The sequence below is a fragment of the Dromiciops gliroides genome, chromosome 1 (genome assembly GCF_019393635.1).
Source record: "Dromiciops gliroides isolate mDroGli1 chromosome 1, mDroGli1.pri, whole genome shotgun sequence".
Taxonomy (NCBI): Eukaryota; Metazoa; Chordata; class Mammalia; order Microbiotheria; family Microbiotheriidae; genus Dromiciops; species Dromiciops gliroides.
In genome coordinates, this window is record NC_057861.1 from 370,321,281 (window position 1) to 370,343,290 (window position 22,010).

The 22,010-nt window shown below is 35.0% G+C and overlaps 1 pseudogene; it reads left to right on the plus strand.

The window, feature by feature from the left end:
- Nucleotides 1-16,728: 16,728 nt before the first annotated feature.
- Nucleotides 16,729-17,227, plus strand: LOC122736337 (annotated as a pseudogene).
- The last annotated feature ends 4,783 nt before the right edge of the window (nt 17,228-22,010 follow it).

Below are 22,010 nucleotides of genomic sequence, written 5' to 3' on the forward strand. Positions count from 1 at the left end.
GCTGGTTTTCACTACAGGCCTGCTGTACCACCAGCTTATTGAGCCAGGATCCAGGGGCCTTAGTTGCTCAGCTGTGGCCTACAGCTTCCTGCTGACTTGACTCAACCCCCACCACGCTGCACTGTGCTGCAGTATGCTAAGCCACACTTTTGCCCAAGTGAGACTGACCTTTCTTGAAGTCTTCTAAATTATCTCTGGTTGAAAGATTGTGTCTCTCTGTCTCTTTGCAGGTTCTGAAGTTTCAGAATCCATCCAGAGGCTTGATTTAATGTTCTTTTTGAGGGAACTGAAGGAGAGCTCAGGTTTCTCTCCACCATCTTGGCTCTGCCTCCATGGTTTATTCTTGATAAAGAATCTCCTATTTCCACCTACTCTTTTCTTTTCCATATATTCAATAAAGATCTATTTAATCATACAATATATACTTTTTGTAAAAATCAAAATCAAGCTCATTGAACTTTAGTTTTCCAATTCCAATCTCCTTCCTCTTGCAAATCAATTCAATTACTCTTCTACAGTGTAGCAGTACCTCTTCCATTCTCCAGTTTTCTGAACATCACAGGCAGAACTCTGATGATCATAAAACCTTGCTTCTTTCAATTTCTAAAAGTAAAGTTCCCCTGGGCCAGATGGCTCAAAATTTTCAAGTTAAACTCTTGCTCTCCTATTCTATCCTAACTTATTTTTTGGAATCAATTTCCTGTTTGACAATTTTGTTCTGATATTTCCAATCAAAACAATAAGATTTTGGCAAAGAAAGTAGAAATTAGATAATAATGTTCAAACCTGCTTATTTGTTGTCAGTTATCACTATATCTTCTATTATGGAGAAGAAATATTAATCCTTTGAGACTTCACCATTTAATTTTCTAAAATTCCCTAAAGACTCTTAGGCTAACTTCATCTGAAGAATTATTGTTCATTATATTCTATCATACCTACCATTTTTCTAAATCATTTGAAATCAATTCTATCAAATTATTTTATATATATTAGATCTTGTCTGGATTTCTTCAACTTATCCAACCCAATCTCATCCCTTTCCCAATTTTCCTACCATTTCTCCCCAGAAATAAGTTACTATTAGTGATAATGAGATCCAGAATATAAATTTTCCTCTTTATTTGGGGGGGGGTGCTTCTAAATTTTGATGGAAGAAATTATAATTAAAGAAAATTTGTTGTATATCACCTGTTCTGTTTTTAACAAAAAACAACTCCAGCATATTTCTGAAAAATTTAAATCTCCTTTCATTTGATCAATTATCTTCATTACCATACTTTATTACCAAGATTTTCTTCTCCTGCCCACACTTATAATACATTTCTTCTTTTTGCCTAGGTAGCCTTCTGTCTAAAAGTGATGGTAAAATAATTTCCATTTGTCCCCTATTTAATCTTCATTCAATTGTTCCTCACCATTGCATTTTTACCTCAATTCTTGGTATAATGATAATAATAACAACAACAAAATTTATATAGCTCTTATTATTCACCAGTCACTATGATGGGTGCTTTACAAATATTATTTCATTTAACCACATAGCAACCTTGAGAAGTAGGGACTATTATTATCTTGATTTTACAGTTGAAGAAACTGAAACACAAACAAACAAAAACCACCACCCAGAGGTTAAATGACTTGGCAGGGTTAAAGAACTAATAATCAGATATTTGAGGCTGGGTTTGAACTCCTTGGTTTCTAATTTATAAAAAGAGCTGGAGTAGGAAATGGAAAACAACTATAGTATCATTGCCATGAAAACCCTAAATCAGGTCATGAAGAGTTAGACACAACAACAATTTGTTGATTTTAGTCTGGAACCTCTATCCATTGAACAATTGTACAACCTAACTGCCTATAGATATAGAACCTGGAACATCCCCTTTTTGCATGTTGTAATGGCAGAAAAAAACTCATAGTGCTACATATTCTGTGAATCCATAGCACTCAGAAAACATTTCATGAATCCCTACAAATGTGTTTTCTTTTACTTGGTAGTTAAAATCATTTATTAGGCTTTTACTTTGTGCTAGACACTTTGTTAAGTGGTGGGGATATGAATATAAATTTAAAAAAAGAAAGATCATTTCTGCCCTCAAAGAGTTTATATTTTAATGGGGCCAGGCAAGAAAACAAGCAAAAGCGAATAGAAAAGCCACAGAGTGGCTGTGTAACCCTGGGCAAGTCACTTAACCCTTATTGCCCCACCCCCCAAAAAAGAAAAAAAAAATGGTTAACACCTCTAGTGTATTTCCCAGAAAAAAAAAATGGGGTCAGTGTCAGACATGACTGATAACTGACTAAACAACAAAAGGAATTTAAAAATAGAAGTAAACATACATTATAATCCAAGGTTTGATTTCCATTGCCTTGTCTCCCCACAACCAAAAAAAACAAAGAAGATACATATTCATTAAGACTAAACCATTTAAAACTATTTTAAATGAAAGGATTAATACTATCAGTTGAACCAAGAAAGTCTGACTACACCATGTACCACTGGAAAGTATTAATGAAAACACACACACATACACAGAGTTTTAATTTTAGATGTGTGATAAAAAAATGGGATTTGGCAGATGCCCAGGGGTCCCACCTGAATACTGATTTAGAATTGTTTGAATTGGAGGGGCAGCTAGGTGGCGCAATGGATAGAGCACTGGCCCTGGAGTCAGGAGGACCTGAGTTCAAATACGGCCTCAGACACTTAACACTTACTAGCTGTGTGACCCTAGGCAAGTCACTTAACCCCAATTGCCTCACAAAAAAAAAAAAAAAAAGCCAAACAGAATTGTTTGAATTGGGTGAGACTGAGAAACTGACGGAGTACCTACTTAAGGGTGATTGGATGGAGACCACACCTGGCTGGCCCTGAATGACTTCTTGTTCTCAGAGGCTGTGGACTACTGATATCAGCAGGAGACCACTCTCAATCAATCAGCTTGAAGGACCTCCCCTTTCAGGGAGGGAGAGAGGAACTAGGAAGCAGAGGTTAGCTAGCTGGATCTCCCTCTTTTTCATTTCGACATTGGCTTGGTGGCAGAACTTCACATGGGCTGCTAGAAAAGGAGGGTCTCCCTTGTTGTCCAGGACTTTGGTGTTGTGGGAGAACTTCACGTGGACTGCTAGGAAAAGAAAAGGTTTCTAAGTGGCTATACCAAATAGATCTAACTAGGATTTTCCATTCTCTCTCTTCACTAACTCCTTATACACTTTTAATAAATCCTTAAAAGCCAAAACTCTTGCTGAATTTATCAGTGATTTTAATCAGCTTCCCCCCCAAAACTGGGGGGAGAGCAGATTTTAACCCACATTTAGATTTTAAATATCACAGATAACACTGGTTTATTTAAAATGTATTTCTCAGTAAAAAATAGACAATAATTTTTATCCCAATATATTTATTTATTTACATGTAAAAAAGTTAACATTGAAAAAATGAATTCCCAATTTACTTCAATCCTGTCTCTTCCACTCCTTGAGAAGACAAGCAATTTAATATACATTCTATATGTGAAGATGTGAAAAACATATTTCAATAAGCTGTAAAAGAAAACATAGTCCAAAAAAGTAAAGTTTAAAGGTACACTTTGATTTACATTCAGACTCTAACCATTCTTTCTTTGGAGGTGGATATCATTTTTCATAAGTCCTTTGGAATTTTCTTGGATCACTATCCTTGTCCGAAGAGCTGTCATTCACAGTTGAACATCATACTAAATTGTGCACTAAATTGTGCACTAAGTATTATTCACTTCATTTTGCATCTTTCCATGAAAATTGAAATCTTTTAAATCTTTCCATGAAAGCATCCTGCTCACCATTTCTTATAGAACAATAGCATTTCATCATGATCTTATATTACAACTTGTTCAGTCATTGTCTAATTAATGCACATCCCTCCAATTTTCAATTTGTTTTTGGCATTACAAAAACATTTTTTGTACATATAGCTCTTTGATATCTTTATATAGAGATAGAGATAGAGATAGAGATAGAGATAGAGATAGAGATAGAGATAGAGATAGAGATAGAGATAGAGATAGAGATAGAGATAGAGATAGAGATAGAGATAGAGATAGAGATAGATAGACCTGGTAGTGCTGTTGCTACCTCAAATGGTATGTATAGATTTATAATTATTTTGATGTAATTCCAAATTGCTTTCCAGAGTGGATGGATCAATTTAAAACTCCATAAAAAATACATTAGTGTTTTTCTTCATCACTGCCAATGTTCGTCATTTTCCTTTTCTGTCATGTTAGCTAATTTGATAGGTATGATATGGTACGTCAAAGTTGTTTTAATTTGCATTTATCTAATAAGAGTAATATGGAACTTTTTCCATATAATTATAGATACTTTTGATTTTTTTCTCTGAAAACTGTCATATCCTAGGGCCATTTATCAATTGGGAAATGACTGATATTCTTATAAATTTGACATAGTTCTCTAAATATTTGAGAAATGAGGCACTTATCAGAAAAACTTATTATAAATATTTTTCCCAGTTTTCTAATGCTAAATCTTGTGAAATCCTTACCATGGGTCCAAGATATATGATTTTTTTCCCGTTATGATTGCTTGCAATATCTTCCTCTTAACCTGGAAGCTCTCAAATTTGGCTATAATATTCCTGGGAGTTTTCATTTTGGAAAAAAGGTGAGTGGTAGATAAAGGTGAGTATCAGAATCTTTCAATTTCTATATTACTCTCTGGATATGAGATGTCAAGAGAGTTTTACTTAATAATTTCCTAAGCTATGATGCTAGGCTCTTTCTTTTTATTGTGGCCTTTAGGTAGACTAATATTTTTTATGCTTCAATCTATATTCAGATACCATCAGTTCTTTCTCTGTAGATAGACTGCATTTTTCATAAGTCCTTCTGATAGTATTCTACTCATCACTTCTTTCACAGTTACTATTGCTAACTGTATTGCCCTCATCCTATTCCCACCCCTTGATATTTACTCAATTTTCTTTCACTCTATTCATTCTCAAAAATGTTTTGCTTTTTAATATTCTCTCCTCTAATCTGCCCTCCCTTCTTTTACCTCTCTCCCCTTATCTCCTTCCCATCCCACTATCCTGCAGGGCAAGATATATTACTATAACCACTTGAGTGTGTGTTATTCCCTCTTTGAGCCAATTCTGATGAGTGTAAGGCTCACTCACTCCCCCACTCCTTTCCCATCTTCCCATCCACTCCATAAGCTTTTTCTTGTTTCTTTTATATAAGCTAATTTATCCCAGTCTATTGCTCCTTTTCCCTTTCTTCCAGTGCATTCCTCTTACCCCTTAACTTTATTTTAAAGATGTCTTCATGGAGCAGTTAGTTGACAATGTGGAAAAAATACCAGCCCTGGACCCAGGAGACCCTGAGGCCATATCTGACCCCAGACATAAGCCAACCCACCCTGCCTGCCCCACAAAAAAAGAGGATAAACAAAAAATAAATACAATTCGCACCTGTTCCCAGTCTAAGTGTATTCCTTTCAGCTGCCCTAATACTGTGAAAGTTGTAATGAGTTAGAAATATCATCTTCCTATGTAGGAATATGAACAGTTTATCCTTTTAATACCCCTCATGATTTCTTTTTCCTCTTTATATTTTTTTGCTTCTCTAGGTTCTTGTATTTGAAAGTCAAAATTTCTATTCAGTTCCGGTCTTTACATCACGAATACTTCAAAGTCCTCTTTTCCACTTAAGTTCCCCCTGAAAGATTATACTCAGTTTTGCTGGGTAGGTGATTCTTCATTGTAATCCCAGTTCCTTTGTCCTCCAAAATATCATATCCCATACCCTCCAGTCCTTTAATGTGGAAGCCACTAGATCTTGTATTATCCTGACTGTAGCTCCACAATAACTGAATTGTTTCTTTCTGACTGCTTGTAATATTTTCTCCTTGACCTTGAAGCTCTGGAATTTGGCTATAATATTCCCGCAAGTTTTCCTTTGGGGATCTCTTTTAGGAGTTGATCAATGGATTCTTTCAATTTCTATTTTACTTTCTGCTTCTAGAATGCCAGGGCAATTTTCCCTGACAATTTCATGGAAGATGATGTCTAATCCCTTTCTTTTGGTAACGGTTTTCAGGTAGTCCAATGATTTTCAAATAATCTCTCCTGGATCTACCTTTGAGGTCAGCAGTTTTTCCAAGGAGATAATTCATGTTGCCCTCTGTTTTTTTTAATCATTTGGATTTGCTTAATTTTGTTTTGATTTCTCATAAAGTCATTAGCTTCTATGTGTTCTATCCTAATTCTTAAGCAATGATTTTCTTTGGAGAGCTTTTGCACCTCCTTTTCCATTTGACAATTTGGCTTTTCAAGCTGTTGACTTTTTTTCTCATGATTTTCCTGTATCACTCTCATTTCTCGTTCCATTTTTTCCTCTACCTCTCTTACTTTTCCCTTTACTTTATCTTCAAAGGGCTTTTTAAGCACTTCCATGGCCTAAGACCAATTCATATTTTTCTGGGAAGCTTTGGATGTAGGAGCTTTGACTTTGTTATTATCTTCTTCTGAAGGTCTATTTTGATCTACCTTGTCATTAAAGAAACTTTCAATGGTTTGATACTTTCTCTGCTTGCTCATCTTGCCCACCTATTTCTTGGCTTTTAACTCCTTCTTACAGTGGAGCCCTGCTTTCAGAATGCACTCTCCCAAGCTTCAGGGGGTCCCAGGTGGTATGATTTAAGGAGAGGATCATTCTCATCCTGTGCCTGGCCTGTAAGTAATCATGGGCCTGCTTGCTCTTTAACCAGGAAGCAGGAATCTGATTGAAATCTGATTCTCTGTGGTCTGCAAGCTTGGTGTGCCTCTGCCCATACCCCAATGGGCCTCTGGCACTTAAGTCCATTTCCTGGGCAACATGCTCTGCCACTGTTCCCACAGAGAGCCCCACTATTTCCCCCCATGCAACTGCTAGACCCCCTCACTTGTCAGTGAGACATGATTCAGAAGAAGATACAGATGCTGAAGATTCCAAGGCATTAGAGGTGCAGCCTTCTTGGGGCTGGATCTGTACCACATGCTGCGATCCTCTCTCATTCTGGTATTACAGACCCCTTCTGCTGAATTTCTAAGCCTTCTTTGACTGGAAAACTATCTCAGTCTGTTCTTTTGTGGGTTCTGCTCCTCTAGACGTTGTCTTATGACCTTTTTTTTGTTATGTGGATGGATCTGTTGGGAGCTCTGAAAGTCACAGCCTTTCCTCCATTATCATGGCTCCACTGTCTCAACCAATAATTTTTAAATTATCTTTCCCCAATCTGTTACCATTTTAATTATTTTTCCATATAAATCTTTCACAATTTCTTCTTTGTTTTTCATTCTTGTGACTTTGTTTTATTGTTTCTCATAACATGATGGACTCATTTGCTTCCATTTGCTCAATTCCAATTTTTAAGCAATTCTTTTCTTCAGTAACCTTTTGTAATTAATTTTCCATTTGGCCAATTCTTATTTTTCTTTTTGTTTTTGTTTTTGAAGGGCAATGAGGGTTAAGTGACTTGCCCAGGGTCACACACCTAGTATGTGTCAAGAGTCTGAGGCCAGAGTTGCACTCAGGTTCAACCCCCTAAATCCACTGCCCTACCTACTGTGCCACCTAGCTGCCCCAACCAATTCTACTTTTTAAAAAGTTCTTTTATGCAGTGAATTTTTGTTTATTTTTATATATTTGATCCACTTTGGTTTTTAAGGTATTATTTTTTTCATTATGTTTTGTGATTCTGTTACTGAGTTTTTATTTTCATAATTTTCCTGTATCACTGTCATTTATTTTCTCGATTTTTTTCTACCTCTTTGATTTGAGTTTTAAAATCCTAGATGATCTCTTCCAAGAATTCCCTTCAGGCTTGTGTCCACTTCACATTTCTCTTTAATGTTTTTCCTATAGCTGTTTGTCTTCATTGTCTTAAGGATTTGTGTCTTGATATTACCTGTTACCATAATATCTTTTTATATTAAAGCTCTTTTTTTTTGTTTTCTCATTTTCTAGTCTATTTCTTGACTATTAACTTTATGATAAAGTAGGGTTCTGCCCCCTGAAGTGTGGTGGTGGGGCATTTTCCCAAGCTTCAGTTTTTCATGTTTCTATTTTCAGAATTAGTTCTAAGAATCTATAAACTGTCAGTGCTGTCAAGGTGGTATGGCTTAAAGAGATATGTGATCACTGCTCTCCTGGTATCTGTTTTGTTCTTTCCTCAGGAAAGGAGCTTATTTCTATGTAGCCACAAGTGTTAGTGCTATTTTCTGTCTTGAAACTGAAAGCATGGTACCTAATCCCTTGTGAAATACTGCAAGCATTCACCTTCACCCTGGAACTATAACCAGGCCCCTCCTATCCTGTGGCTTAAATTGTTAATTCTTCTCTTCACCCTGGAACTATGACCACGAACTGTGTATAGGCAATGTACTGGGGTTTTGAACCAAACACCAGCAAATGATCTCCTCTTTTTGGCCAGTTTTCTGAACCCCTTACCATCTGTGGGCTGAGAGTTCCTGAAGCTGCTGCTGCCACTGATACAATCATGTCAAAAGTCAGATGCTGGTATTGCTGTGCTCTGGACCTCAGTACCATGCTAGTGTTATAGACATTTCCTGCATACCTCCCAGGTAGTCTTTGATTGCAAAATTATTTGACCCTGATTTCTTGTGGGCTCTACTACTTTAGAATTCAATTTGGCATTTTATTTTAAAATTGTTTGGAGGGGAACATTGGGAAATTTCATGTGAGTTCCTGTCTCTACTATGCCTTAGACATATTTTTATTTTTATTTCTTTGTTTGTTTCTTTGTTTATTAACTGGTTGACTGATTGATTGTGGGGTAATGAGGGTTAAGTGTCTTACCCAGGGTTACACAGCCAGTAAGTGTCAAGTGTCTGAGGCCAGATTTGAACTCAGGTCCTTCTGAACCTAGGGCTGGTGCTTTATCCACTGAGCCAACTAGCTGCCCCCCTTAGACACATTTTTTTTTTAGTGAGGCAATTGGGGTTAAGTGACTTGCCCAGGGTCACACAGCTAGTAAGTGTTAAGTGTCTGAGGCCGGATTTGAACTCAGGTCCTCCTGACTCCAGGGCCGGTGCTCTATCCACTGCACCACCTAGCTGCCCTAGACACATTTTTAAAAAGGAAATTTTGGCCTTACAGATATCTATTAAGCCAATATTCCTAGTTCACTTGTTAACTAGTACAAAATATTCCACTGCAATAACAAATGGCCTTAAGAAATGCATACTGATAAGATTTTAAATGACTTTGTAATAGCTATATAAAAATATGTTTATAATTTTTAATCCTTGCTTTAGAAGGCCCACTGTAATTTCCATTCACTATTTTCTTTCTTTTCTGTATTGCAGCTGTCCAGTGTTATACAAGATACCCTGGTTTAACTATTTTGTCATTAAAATTATATTTCAAATGTAGGTGAATAAAAATAATAACAACTACAATGAAAGAAATTCCCTTTTGATTTTTTAAGGGATAAGGGGAAGAAGAGACATTATATTATCTGATCCAAACTGCACATCCCTGTCATATCATAAGAAGCATTCCAGATTGGGGGGTGGGGGTGGAAGGTGTACTGGAGGTTGCACACCTTGGGGTACAGGTGAAGGTAAGACCTCAAGCCCAAGAGGAGGGTAAGGAAGAATAGCATGAGTTGGAGGCAATTATGAGAGTGGAAAGTTTGGGTTGTAGGTTTTTTGAGAGAGGATATACAGTGTTCAGTGGCAGAATATTAATAGATAGTAGACTGATGCTGGAGGAGTTGGCCAAGGGCAATTGCTTAGAAGAAGATAAGTGAGGATAGTGTGACAAGTGAGTTGATGGTCCATATCCTGGTGGCAGAGCCCTATAGGCTAATCCTTCTCTCTTCATCATGTATTGTAGACTTTGATAATCCTATGATGACATGTAGAAATTTTCAGTCAATGTCCCTGTAATGTAGCTGGAAGTCGGTGATGAGGGAAGCTAAGAAAGTTGACTTGGTTGATGTGCATGGCAGTAGGACTGAGAGGAAGAATGTGGACTTTTGGAAGCCTTCGCTTTTCAGATGTGCTTTCCCTTTCTCACTGAAAGTAAAGTTAAAACTAAAGCTTACCTTCTAGAGATGGATGTACAAGAAGTATCGGTGGGTACATTGTCTCAATTTTGAGGATTTTAGATAGTGGTGATTCTGGGCCTCTTTTGACTTCCTTATGAGAAACAACTCCTGATCTTTTAACTCACATGGTGTGAATGGTAGACACAGGAAATGGCTTATTACATTGTTGTGTTTGCTACTGTGCTGTTTGCTGTGACTTTTTCTGTTGTGGCTGTAACTAACTATTCGGGATTTTGAGAGAAATAGGGGACAGCTAGGTGGTGCAGTGGATAAAGCACCAGTCCTGGATTCAGGAGTAGCTGAGTTAAAATCTGGCCGCAGACACTTGACACTTACTAGCTGTGTGACCTTGGGCAAGTCACTTGATGCTCATTGCCCAGCAGAGAGAGAGAGAGAGAGAGAGAGAGAGAGAGAGAGAGAGAGAGAGAGAGAGAGACAAAAGAAATGGTGGTTGCTGCAATTGTTAAGTGTGATCAGGCATCTCTTGTTTTCCTTGTGAATAGATATCTGAGTTCCAGTGGAAAATGTCTTTTAGTATATCAACAGATAGATACTATTCCCACCATTGCCTCTACATTGGTTTTGATGTGAATTCCTATATTCTGTATTTGCATAAATGTCCTGCCAAATGCATGACTGTTACTTCTATGATATCAAATTCCCATTGTACTTTCCATCCATTTAAACTTGGAGCCCAAAGATTTAAATGATAGCTCTTTTATTGAACAGGATAGGTTCTTTGTATAACCAGGGTCAGGCTACCAAAATCTTCACTTGCTATTCTCCACGTAAGAACAGTCTATCATCTCCTACAACATAAATTCTGAGTGTCTTTTCTTTTCATAAAGAGTGTTTCCACATCCAAAGATCAAACTCTGCTCTTTTGAACACATAATGTTGCAAGCTATATAGAACCCATAGAGATTTTCATTGGTCTTTTTAGTATCTATTTTTAGGGATTTATCCCATTATTGTTGCAAACAAATATCTGACTTAGGACTACAATTCCTTAAATTATTAGGTTCTACATATGGATGAAAGGCAGGGAGGAAAACAAAAATAAAACTCTACTTAAAGGAGAACCATGACTCTCAGCCTAAATCATTTTCCCACAAATTTCTGCCAATGTCTGTGACAGCCTCAAGGAACTTTCAGGTTTTGAAATGCCCTAGACTGTATTTTCTTACCTTAACATATCTTCTTATTTATAAATCCACTTCTAGCTCCTCCTTTTTCTTTCCATCCAAGACAGTTAGGTCATACAGCAGATAAAGCACTGAGTCTGGAATAAGAAATATCTGAGTTTAAATTTTGCCTCATATTATGACTAGTTATAACTCCATTCACCAAGTAAAGTTACTTTACTTCTCTCTCACAGATTACTCATCTGTAAAATGAAGATTATAATAGTACCTTGCTCACAGGATTGTTCAGAGGATCAAATGAAAAAATAGTTGCAAAACAAAGAACAATGATTGGAACATATAAGGCACTTAATAAATGTTTCTTTTTTTCCCATTAACTTTTGTATATGGTAAATCCTTCCAGACTGACATTCTAATTTGGGGTTTCATCTATCCAAGTGTTGGTCATACTCAAGAAATTTGATCTGTTAAATAAAATGTCTAGTTCACCTTGCTAATTGCTTCATCTGGGAACATTTTTTGTATATGCATTTGAGGCCAACAGATCTGACTGTTGTCTCCATTCTTAGATGTTGTTTCCAGTGAATTTTTACATGTTTGATAGCTATTGTTCTTTCTGGTAGCTCCTCTCCATGGTATCTGCTTTGGTGGATAAGCACATGACTATGATAATATCTGATGAAGAAGTTTTTAGAAAAATGTAGTAAAATATGATTTGTGAATTAATTCTCACACAAGGCCTTTTGCCTTGAATAACTGCATATGCCACAGAATACATAATGTATCACTAAAGATTAAATTTAAGAATAAGTTCAGCATATTTCCCCATTTTTAGTGCATAGTGAAATTAAACAGATGTTCCAAGCAGGTGTGCTAAAGAGGTCAAAACTTATCATTCTAAGGATTCAATTTTGAGAACATGGTCAATAAATATAACCGTACCAAAATTATTAAAGAATACACTATTGTTGTAGAAATTGCATGCTTTGTTTTACATGTAATATTAAATTACAGTGATCATTCTTCATGGTTTACATTTGAGGACTGACTTTATATAACTTCTGTGAAAGAAAGAAGAAATGATAGAAAGAAAGAGAAAACTATGCATTTAATCAATTAAAGTAGTCACCTTATTTTATGCATATCTATATTAAATGTAAGTTACTGCAAAAATAAATAGTAATACATCATAATTACTATAATTAAGCATACTACAACAGTGAAATTAATAAATTCTTTACATGGATTGTTATTACCATAATTATATATATATACACACACATACATATATATACATAATATGTATATATAAATGTGTGTATATATATGTATGTATTATGCATGTATGTAATTTTTTCCTTGACATGCACTTGAAAAAAACCTGTATAAAAATAGCCATGATTGAAGGTGAACACTAAGAAGATTGTTGTATCTGTTCTACCTCGAGAGGGAAAAAGAAAAGTAAAGAGTGACTTATTGGCTGAGATGAACTTGTTTAAATTATATACCTGTTCTATAGAAATAAAAACAAAATGGAGAGATAAGCAATTATTTCATAAATTTTTTTAAACTGGAATTTTAGATCACTTACATTGATAATGTAATTATTCAAAAAATATTTTCTATACCTCTAATTTAGGAATCTTTGATTGAATATTGTGAACATTTAAAAAGTGTTTTCCATTTATTTTAACATGATTGGTTTCTTTGTAATCTTATATTTTTATTCACTTAAAAGTATTACTTTAAAAAATTATATATATATATATATATCGGTTTCAACAGACACCAAGCATGTCCCTGATTTTAAAAAAGGTAAGAAAAATTTGCTATAAATTATGTTTGTAGTTTTAATTTATATTCAAATAAGGAATGTACTTGTTAAAAAAGGTAAATTTTGTTCCATTCCTCTGAATGATTATTATAAATTGTTTTACATAGTCAAGATTTATCAAAGAACTCATGAATTTCCTACTTTTGTTTGACCTTGTAGATGATTTATCCAAATTAGAAAACATCACATTCCTGAACCACCCTTGTTCTAATCGATCTAGAATAAAATATAACTGTAAAATATTTAACAAAATAAATACAATAAATAAATAAAAATACAAAAGAACATAGCTAATGTTAACATTTGGTTTTCCAAGTCAATATACTTCTCACAGACATCCTTTTGTGTGGTTTATTAGTTCAGTTTCTAGTTCAGTTTAATATCACTTGTGTAGACTTTTTCTATAGGGAACTGATAGCTAAAACAAATATATAATCATCAGATTAAAAGAAATTAATAGTAATAAGTAAGATCAATAAAACAAACTCCTCTGATCTGTCAATGTCAAACAAAATTATTTTTCCCCACATAACTCTATTGTTTCTTTGGATGCATACAAAAATACTTTGAGTTATTTTTATTTAATTTGAAAATGTCACCCTTTCCATTAGTCACAAATTGCAATAAAACAACATACAACTTATTAAAATGTCTCAAATATTTAAAATGTAGTGAATAAATAATTTGATTTCAATATTATTAAAATAATAGTTTTATCCTATTGTGGTAGGCCAGCTAGAGAAAAGAGATAATATCACACATCGGAGGAATAATTATTAATATATTTATAGTCACTACCTTTTCACTTTGATGATTTCATTCATCTTTTAATATAATCCATTTGCATTTCCCATATATTTTATACATTAATACATTTTAAATTTATTTTTTATAACAGAATGAGGAGGAATGGAATTGGGTTATTGGTAGATTTTAGTTTTCAGGAATTTTGCTCCCAGTAATATATATTTCTTCATTTTGAACTAGAAAGACAAAATAATTGAAAATAATTAACCACCTTCCATTGGATGGTTATTATTTTTACTCATGGTTTCAGTAATTTGGTGGGAATTCTACTAAAGAAGGTTAATAATGAAGATATTTGGATATATGTTCCTCTCTGAGAAGAGGCAAAAATGATTGATTTTTGAATAGGATAAATGAATCATTCAATTCAGTTCAGCTCGCAATGATTACCATACTACTGTATTGAAGGCCTTGTGGATATGAATTCAATTAAATAACATCCCTGTCTTCAAGGAGCTTTGCAATTTAAAAGAACAATAAGAAATATATGATAGTGATAATCTAGATAGGAAGGTAAGTCATGTTCACTAATAACCATAGGAATCAAGTTTGAGTCATTTATTAAAATTTATATTTCTTGTGAAAGTTAAAGGGTTTTCCAAGAGATCACAGATGCCAGTTTCTTTTCATTTTGCCAGGAAAACAAAAAAAGCTGTTTAGTACACTCCTCAAGATACCCAAAGAAGGAGTACTAAATTCATAGTCAATACTAATATTTAATTAACTTATAATTGTGTAACTGGAAACTCATGATACTAATCCATTTGCTTTTACGAATCAATTAACATACATTTACTAAATGCATACTATGTACCAGAGACAAATGAAGAAAATGAGATCAAGGACACAGAAATTGGTAATGTTACAATATTCTCTAAGTGTAGAATAAACCCCTTAATTTTGTATTAATTGAGAAAAATGTATTGGGGAATCTCAATATGAATTAATGAAAGTTTTAATTTTAGAATATAGTAGTTTGTTGTTTTTTTTAAAGAATAGGAGGCAACTAGGTGGCACAGTCAATAAAGCACTGGCCCTGGATTCAGGAGGACCTGAGTTTAAATCCAACCTCAGACACTTGACACTAGCTGTGTGACCCTGGGCAAGTCATTTAACCCTCATTGCCTAAGAGAAAAAAAAAAAAAGAATAGCTAGATTGCATTAAGCTAATTGGGCATGAAGTCAAGAAGACCAGGACTCAAAACTGTTCTCAGACAATTACTATCTGTGTGACCTTAGGGAAGTCGGAAGATTATTTGAGGATTAAATGATAAAATAAAGGTAATATGCTTTTTGAGTCTTAAAATAAAATTTAGCTAATATGTTGAAAGGGATATGTAAGAATAACATAGTTAAACTTTATTATTTACCCAATGAAAAATAAAGTTCAAGCCAAAATCAATGCAAGTCTGACAAAGCAAATTTGCTTTAAATGAGTATGAATTTATTGCAATGGTTATTTAATATGATATGTGAAAATTATATACTATTAGAGCTGAAACATTAAATTTCAAGGTATCCATGATTGAGCTGGTTTGTCAAGCTAATGCTTATATTTGGACCAGAAGTACGTAAAGTGAAATTAAACAAACTCTCTGTATGGAAATTAAAAGTACTTAGTTGTATAGTGCCTGTCAAAATGAATGAGTTATATTCATCAACTCATTTATTTTGGTAAGTATGACTTAGTAGCTGTTTTCCAAGCAAACATACAACTCCTAACAAACAAAACACACGTAAAAAGTATTTATTTAAACACACACACATAAATTCGTTTTGAACATTTGTTTTTGTAAGATTTTGAGTTCCAAATTTTTTTCTCCCTCCCTTCCTTCCCTCCCCTCTCCCCAAGACAGCAACCAATCTGATAAATTATCTATGTACAATTATGGTAAAATTATTTCCACAATAGTCATGTTTTGAAAGAAGAATCAGAACAAAAGGATTTAAAACCTCAAAAAAGAAAAACAAAATAATACAAAAAATTCCCCAAGTGAAAATAGTATGTATGCTTCAATTTGCATTGAGATTCCACAGGTTTTTTTCTGGATGTGTATAGCATTTTCCATTGGGAATCTTTTGGAATTGTCTTGGAACATTGTATTGCTGATAACAATCACAGCTGATCATCATACAATGTTGCTGTTACTGCATACAATGTTCTGGTTCTGCTCATTTCACCCAGCATCTACTCATGTAAGTCCAGATTTTTCTGAAAAACACCTGCTTATCATTTCTTATAACACAATAGTATTCCATTACATTCATATGCCACAACTTATTCTGCCATTGCCCAATTGATAGATATTCCTTCAGTTTCCAATTCTTTGCCATCACAAAAAGTACTGCTATAATTATATTTATAAATGTAGGTCCTGTCCCGTTTTTTAAGATCTTTTTATACTAGTGGTATTGCTAGGTCAAAGGATATACATAATTTTATATCCTTTGGGGCATTCCATATTACTGTCAAGAATGATTAGATCACTTCACAACTCCACCAACAATGCATTACTGTTCTGATTTTCCCACATCTTCTGGAATATTTATAATTTTCCTTTTTCTGTCAAATTAGTCAATCTGATAGGTGTGAAGTGGTACCTCAGAGGTGTATTAATTTGCATTTCTCTAATCACTAGTGACTTAGAACATTTTTTCCCCGTATGGCTACAGGTAGCTTCAATTTCTTCATCTGAAACCTACCATTTGATAACCTTTGACCATTTTAAAATTAGGAAATGCCTTGTATTCTTATAATTTTGAACCATTTCTCTCTATATTTTAGAAATGAGTTCTTAATCAGAAACACTTACTAAAGGTCCCAAGATGGCAGCGCCCTTGTGCGCGGGTGTCCGTCTCTGTGGTCCCAGAGCGGCTGTCCGCCTGCAGCGGCATCCAAACCTTTGCTGCAAAGAACCGAGCAGCCCGGGTCTGGGTGGGGAAAGGGGCCAAGCCGGTGGCCTAAGAGCACGACCCCCCCTCCCCAAACCCCGCTCTGCACTACATCGCTCACCTCAAGGGCTGGCTCTCCCTTTACACAAGTAACCTGGAGGCTGAGGAAGGGGCTGCTGAGAGGACAGTGGAGGACGTCTTCCTCCAAAGGTTCCTGTATGGCACCTTCCCAGGCTGCCTGGCCGACTAGGTGGTCATGAAGTGCCGGGCCAACCAGCTGGTCATCTGCCTGCTGCTCCTGCAGCGCATGGCGCCCTCCACAATGCACTCCCTGGTGGGCTACAGCGAGGCGCTGCTCTCAGCCTTCTACAAGTGCCAGGTGAGCCTGTGCCTACAAACCGTGCCCAGCAAGCCGGTGTACAAGTACATCTAGGCTCCCCTGGCCATGCTGACCACGGCGGAAGGAGATGGGCAGGGCCACCAGAGAGGTGCCTCTGGCCTCCAGACTGTGCAAAGCTGCTGTGGAATAAAACCTCCCCCCATCTTAATTAAGAGGGGCAGTGGCTTCCAAAGGAGGAATTAGTGATCTCTGTGGCTGTGATTTCTCGTTAAATTAATGTGTATAATAAAACTTTTTGTTTCCAGTAAAGGAAAGAGAGAGAGAGAGAGAGAGAGAAAGACTAAAAATTGTTTCCCAGCTTTTTGCTTTCTGAATGATCTTGGTTGTATTGGTTTTGTTTGTACAAACTGTATGGAGCAAACTGCCTCAGTTTACCCAAATAACTCGAGGAGACCACCAAGTCAAGCAGAGACAGATTTATTACATCCTCATGAGGACGGGCAAAACCCAATTACACATTGAAGTCTTGCAAAGATATGCCCAATCCTCTAGGTTTTTTATAGAGAGTCAGATGTTTCACATCTCACAGTTCCCACTGACTCCCCTCTCCAGGCCCCTGTCTCTAAAGATAAGGATGACAGGGTTAAAATTTATCTTCGGCTATGTTGGGAAGAAAAGAATAATCCATTGTTGGGACCCCAAGGCCAAGGGTATTCTGCTCTGAGAAAAAGAGACAATGTTACTTAACATCTGGTCTCAATTCAATGGCTGCATCCTGTGCCTAGTCCCGTCCTTTCTTCTTGAGTCCCGAGTATTGAATTGGTGGGCAAACTCCCTGACCCACTGACTGGGGTTCTGACACATGATGGATTGCAGACAAAATTAATATGTAGCTGACAAGTGGGGAGACTGAGCAGAATTAAAAATACTGTTAATTGGCAATAAAACTTAAAGGAGACAGTGAGAATTTGACAAGCAATAAACTTCTAAACAAACTATACTGGGGCAGGGCTGGGTACCTTCCAAACCCCATCCTCAGAGTTTAATCTGACTCAAATCCATAATCATATCATACAAAACCTTTTTTAACTTAATGTAATCTAAATTATCCATTTTGCTTTTCATAATATTATCTCTACTTTGTTCAGAAAACTTCCCCACTCCATAGATTTGGCAGGTAAACTATTCCTCCCTCTCCTAATTTGTCTATGGACCCACCCTTTATCTCTAAATAATTTACCCATTTTGACCTTACTTTGGCATGTGATGTGAGATGCTATCCAGTGCCTATTTTCTGCCATACTAGTTTCTAGATTTCCCAGAAATTTTGGTCAGATATTAAGTTCTTATCACAGAAGCTGGAGTCTTTGGGTTTATCAGACAGTAGATTACAATAGTCATTAACTATTGTACCTAACCTATTCCATTGATCCAGCACTCTATTTCTTAGCCAGTACCAAATAGTTTTGATGACTGCCACTTTATAATATACTTTTAGATTTGGTTCCACTAGGCCACGTTCCTGTGCATTTTTAATTAATTCCCTTGATACCCTTAATCTTTTGTTCTTCCAGATGATTTTTTTTTCCCTATCTCTATAAAACAATTTTTGGTAGTTTGGTATGGCACTGAATAAGTACATTTATTTCAGTAGAATTGTGGGTTTTTTTGTTTTTGTTTTTTTGTGAGCCAATTGGGGTTAAGTGACCTGCCCAGGGTCACACAGCTAATAAGTGTTAAGTGTCTGAGGTCGGATTTGAACTCAGGTCCTCCTCACTCCAGGGCCAGTGCTCTATTCACTGCGCCATCTAGCTGCCCCAGAATTGTTATTTTTATTATGTTAGCTTGGCCTATCAATCAACAATTTATATTTTTCCAATTGTTTAAATCTGATTTTATCTCTATAAAAATTATTTTGTAATTGTGTTCAAGTAGTTCCTGGGTTGGCCTTGGCAGTTAGAGTCTCCAACATTTTATATTGGCTGCAGTTATTTTGAATGTAATTCATTTCCTATCTTTTGATGTTGGTCTTTGTTGGTCATATATAGAAATGCTGATGATTTATGAGGGTTTATTTTTTACCCTGCAATTTTGCTAAAGTAGTTAATTGTTTCAAGTAGTTTTTTTTTAGTTGATTCTCTACATTTCTCTAAGTATATCATCATATTTTCTTCAAAGTGATAGATTAGTTTCTTCCTTGTCTTTTATTAGTTCTTCAATTAATTTTTCTCCTCTTTATGCTAAGTATAATATTTCTAATACAATATTAAACAAGAATGGTGATAAAGGACATCCCTGTTTCACCCCTGATCTTATTGGAAATGCCTCTAACTTATCCCATTTAAAAGAAAGCTCCATTTTTCCCTATCATCTCTCCTGTTTTTAATGGGAATGAGTACTGTATTTTGTCAAAAGCTTTTTCTGCATATATTGAGATAATCATATGATTTTGGTTAGTTTTGTTATTGCTGTAGTCAATTATCTTGATGGTTTTCTTAATATTAAACCAGCCCTGCATTCCTTATATAAATCCCACTCAATCATAGAGTATTATACTGGTGTTAAATTGCATCAAGATTCATTAGGGAAATCGGTCTATAATTTTCTTTCTCTGTTTTGGTTATTCCTAGTTTGGATATCAGTGCCATATTTGGAACACGAAAGGAATTTGATAGAACTCCTTCACTGTTTTTCCAAATGGTTTATATAGTATTGGAATTAATTGTTCTTTAAATGTTTGGTAGAATTCATTTGTAAACCCATCTGGCCCTGGAGATTTTTAATTCTTTTAATTCATTAATAGGTTGTTTAATATCTTTTTTTTTCTAAAATGGCCTTATTTAAATACTTTATTTCCTTTTCTGTTAATTTGCACAATTTACTTTTGTAAATATCCATTTCCTTTAGATTGTCCAATTTTTTGGCAAACAATTGGGCAAAATGTCTCCTAATTTTTGCTATAAATTCCTCTTCATTTATGATTAATTTTCTCCTTTTGTTTTTGATACTGGTAATTTGGTTATCTTCTTTTTAAAAAATCAAATTAATCAAAGGTGTATCTATTTTATTAATTTTTTATAATAATAGCTTAGTTTTATTTGTTAATTCTGAAGTTTTCTTACTTTTAATTTTATTAATCTCTTTTTTTGATTTTCAGAATATCTAATTTGGTATTCAATTGGAGATTTTTAATTTGTTCTTGTAGTTTTCTTTTTAATTTGCATGCCCAATTCATTTGATCACTTTCTATTTTATTTTATTTTTATTTTATTATTATTTTATTCATGTAAGCATTTAGAGATATAAAATTTCTCCTGAGAACTACTTTGTCTGAATCCCATACAATTTGGCATGTTGTTTCATTATTGTCATTCTCTTTGATGAAGTTATTGATTGTTTCTGTTTTGTTGTTTGACCCACTCATTCTTTAGAATCAGGTTATTTAGTTTTCAATTAATTTTTAGTCTATCTTTCCATGGCATATCATTATATGTCATTTTTATTGCATCATGATATGAAAAGGTTGAATTTAATATTTCTGCATTTCTGCATTTGACTGTGAGTTTTTGTGCCATAACATATGGTCAATTTTTATGTAGGTGCCTGAGAAAAATGTGCACTCCTTTTTATTCCCATTCAGTTTTCTTCAGTTGTCTATCATATCTAAGTTTTCTAAAATTCTATTCACTTCCTTAGCTTCTTTCTTGTTTATTTTGTCATTAAATTTTTCTAGTTTTGAGGGGGGATTGAAGTCCCCCACCATTATAGTTTTGCTATTTCCTCTTGTAACTCACAACTTCTCCTCTAAGTATTTGAATGCTATACCACTTGGTGCATATATGTTTAGTATCAATATCACTTCATTGTCTATAGTACCTTTTATCAAGATATAGTTAACTTCCTTATCTCTTATAATTAGATCTATTTTTTGCTTTTGCTTTGTCTGAGATCAGGATTGCTACGCCTCCTTTTTAAATTTTTTTTTTTACTTCAGTTGTAGTGAATATATTCTGCTTCAGACTTCACTGTGTGTATTTCTCTGCTTCAAATTTATTTCTTGTAAACAACATATTGTGGGATTCTTATTTTTAATTCACTCTGCTATCCACTTTTGATTTTTGGGAGAGTTCACATTTACAATTATGGTTATTAAATGTGTATTTATTTCTCTCCATTCTACTTTCCCCCTTGTTTACATATTTCTTTCTTCTTTCACCCAGTTCTTCCTCACCCATGTTTTACTTCTGACCACTTCCTCCCTCAATCTGTCCTCTTTTATCAGCTCCCACTCCCTTTTCTCTCCCTTTTCCTCTCCTACTTTAGCCCTCCTTTCTATCAGTACCCCCCCCCTTATCCTTATGCTTCTAATTCCCTATATGGTAAGATAAATGTCTTTATCCTAATGAATGTGTATGTTAATCTCTATGTGAGCCAAATCTGATGAGTAAGATTGAAACAATGCTCACCCCTCCCTTCTTTCTTCATGTAATGTAAATTACTCCATTCTGCTTCCTCTTTGCTTTTCTCCCAGTATAATCCTTTTTTATCACTTAATTGTGTTTTATATGATCACATCAAAGCCAACTTATACCCATATCCTTTATCTATATTCTTTCTATCATCCTTAATAGAGATCCAGGTCTGAAGATTTATAAGTATTAACTCCCCATGTACAGATGTTAAAAGTATGACCTTATTGAGTAACACTTTTTTCTTTTTTTTTTTTTTTTGCAGGGCATTGAGAGTTAAGTGACTGGCCCAGGGTCACAGAGCTGGTAAGTGTCAAGTGTCTGTGGTTGAATTTGAACTCAGGTCCTCCAGAATCCAGGGCCGGTGCTTTATCTTCTATACCACCTAGCTGCCCAGAATAACACTT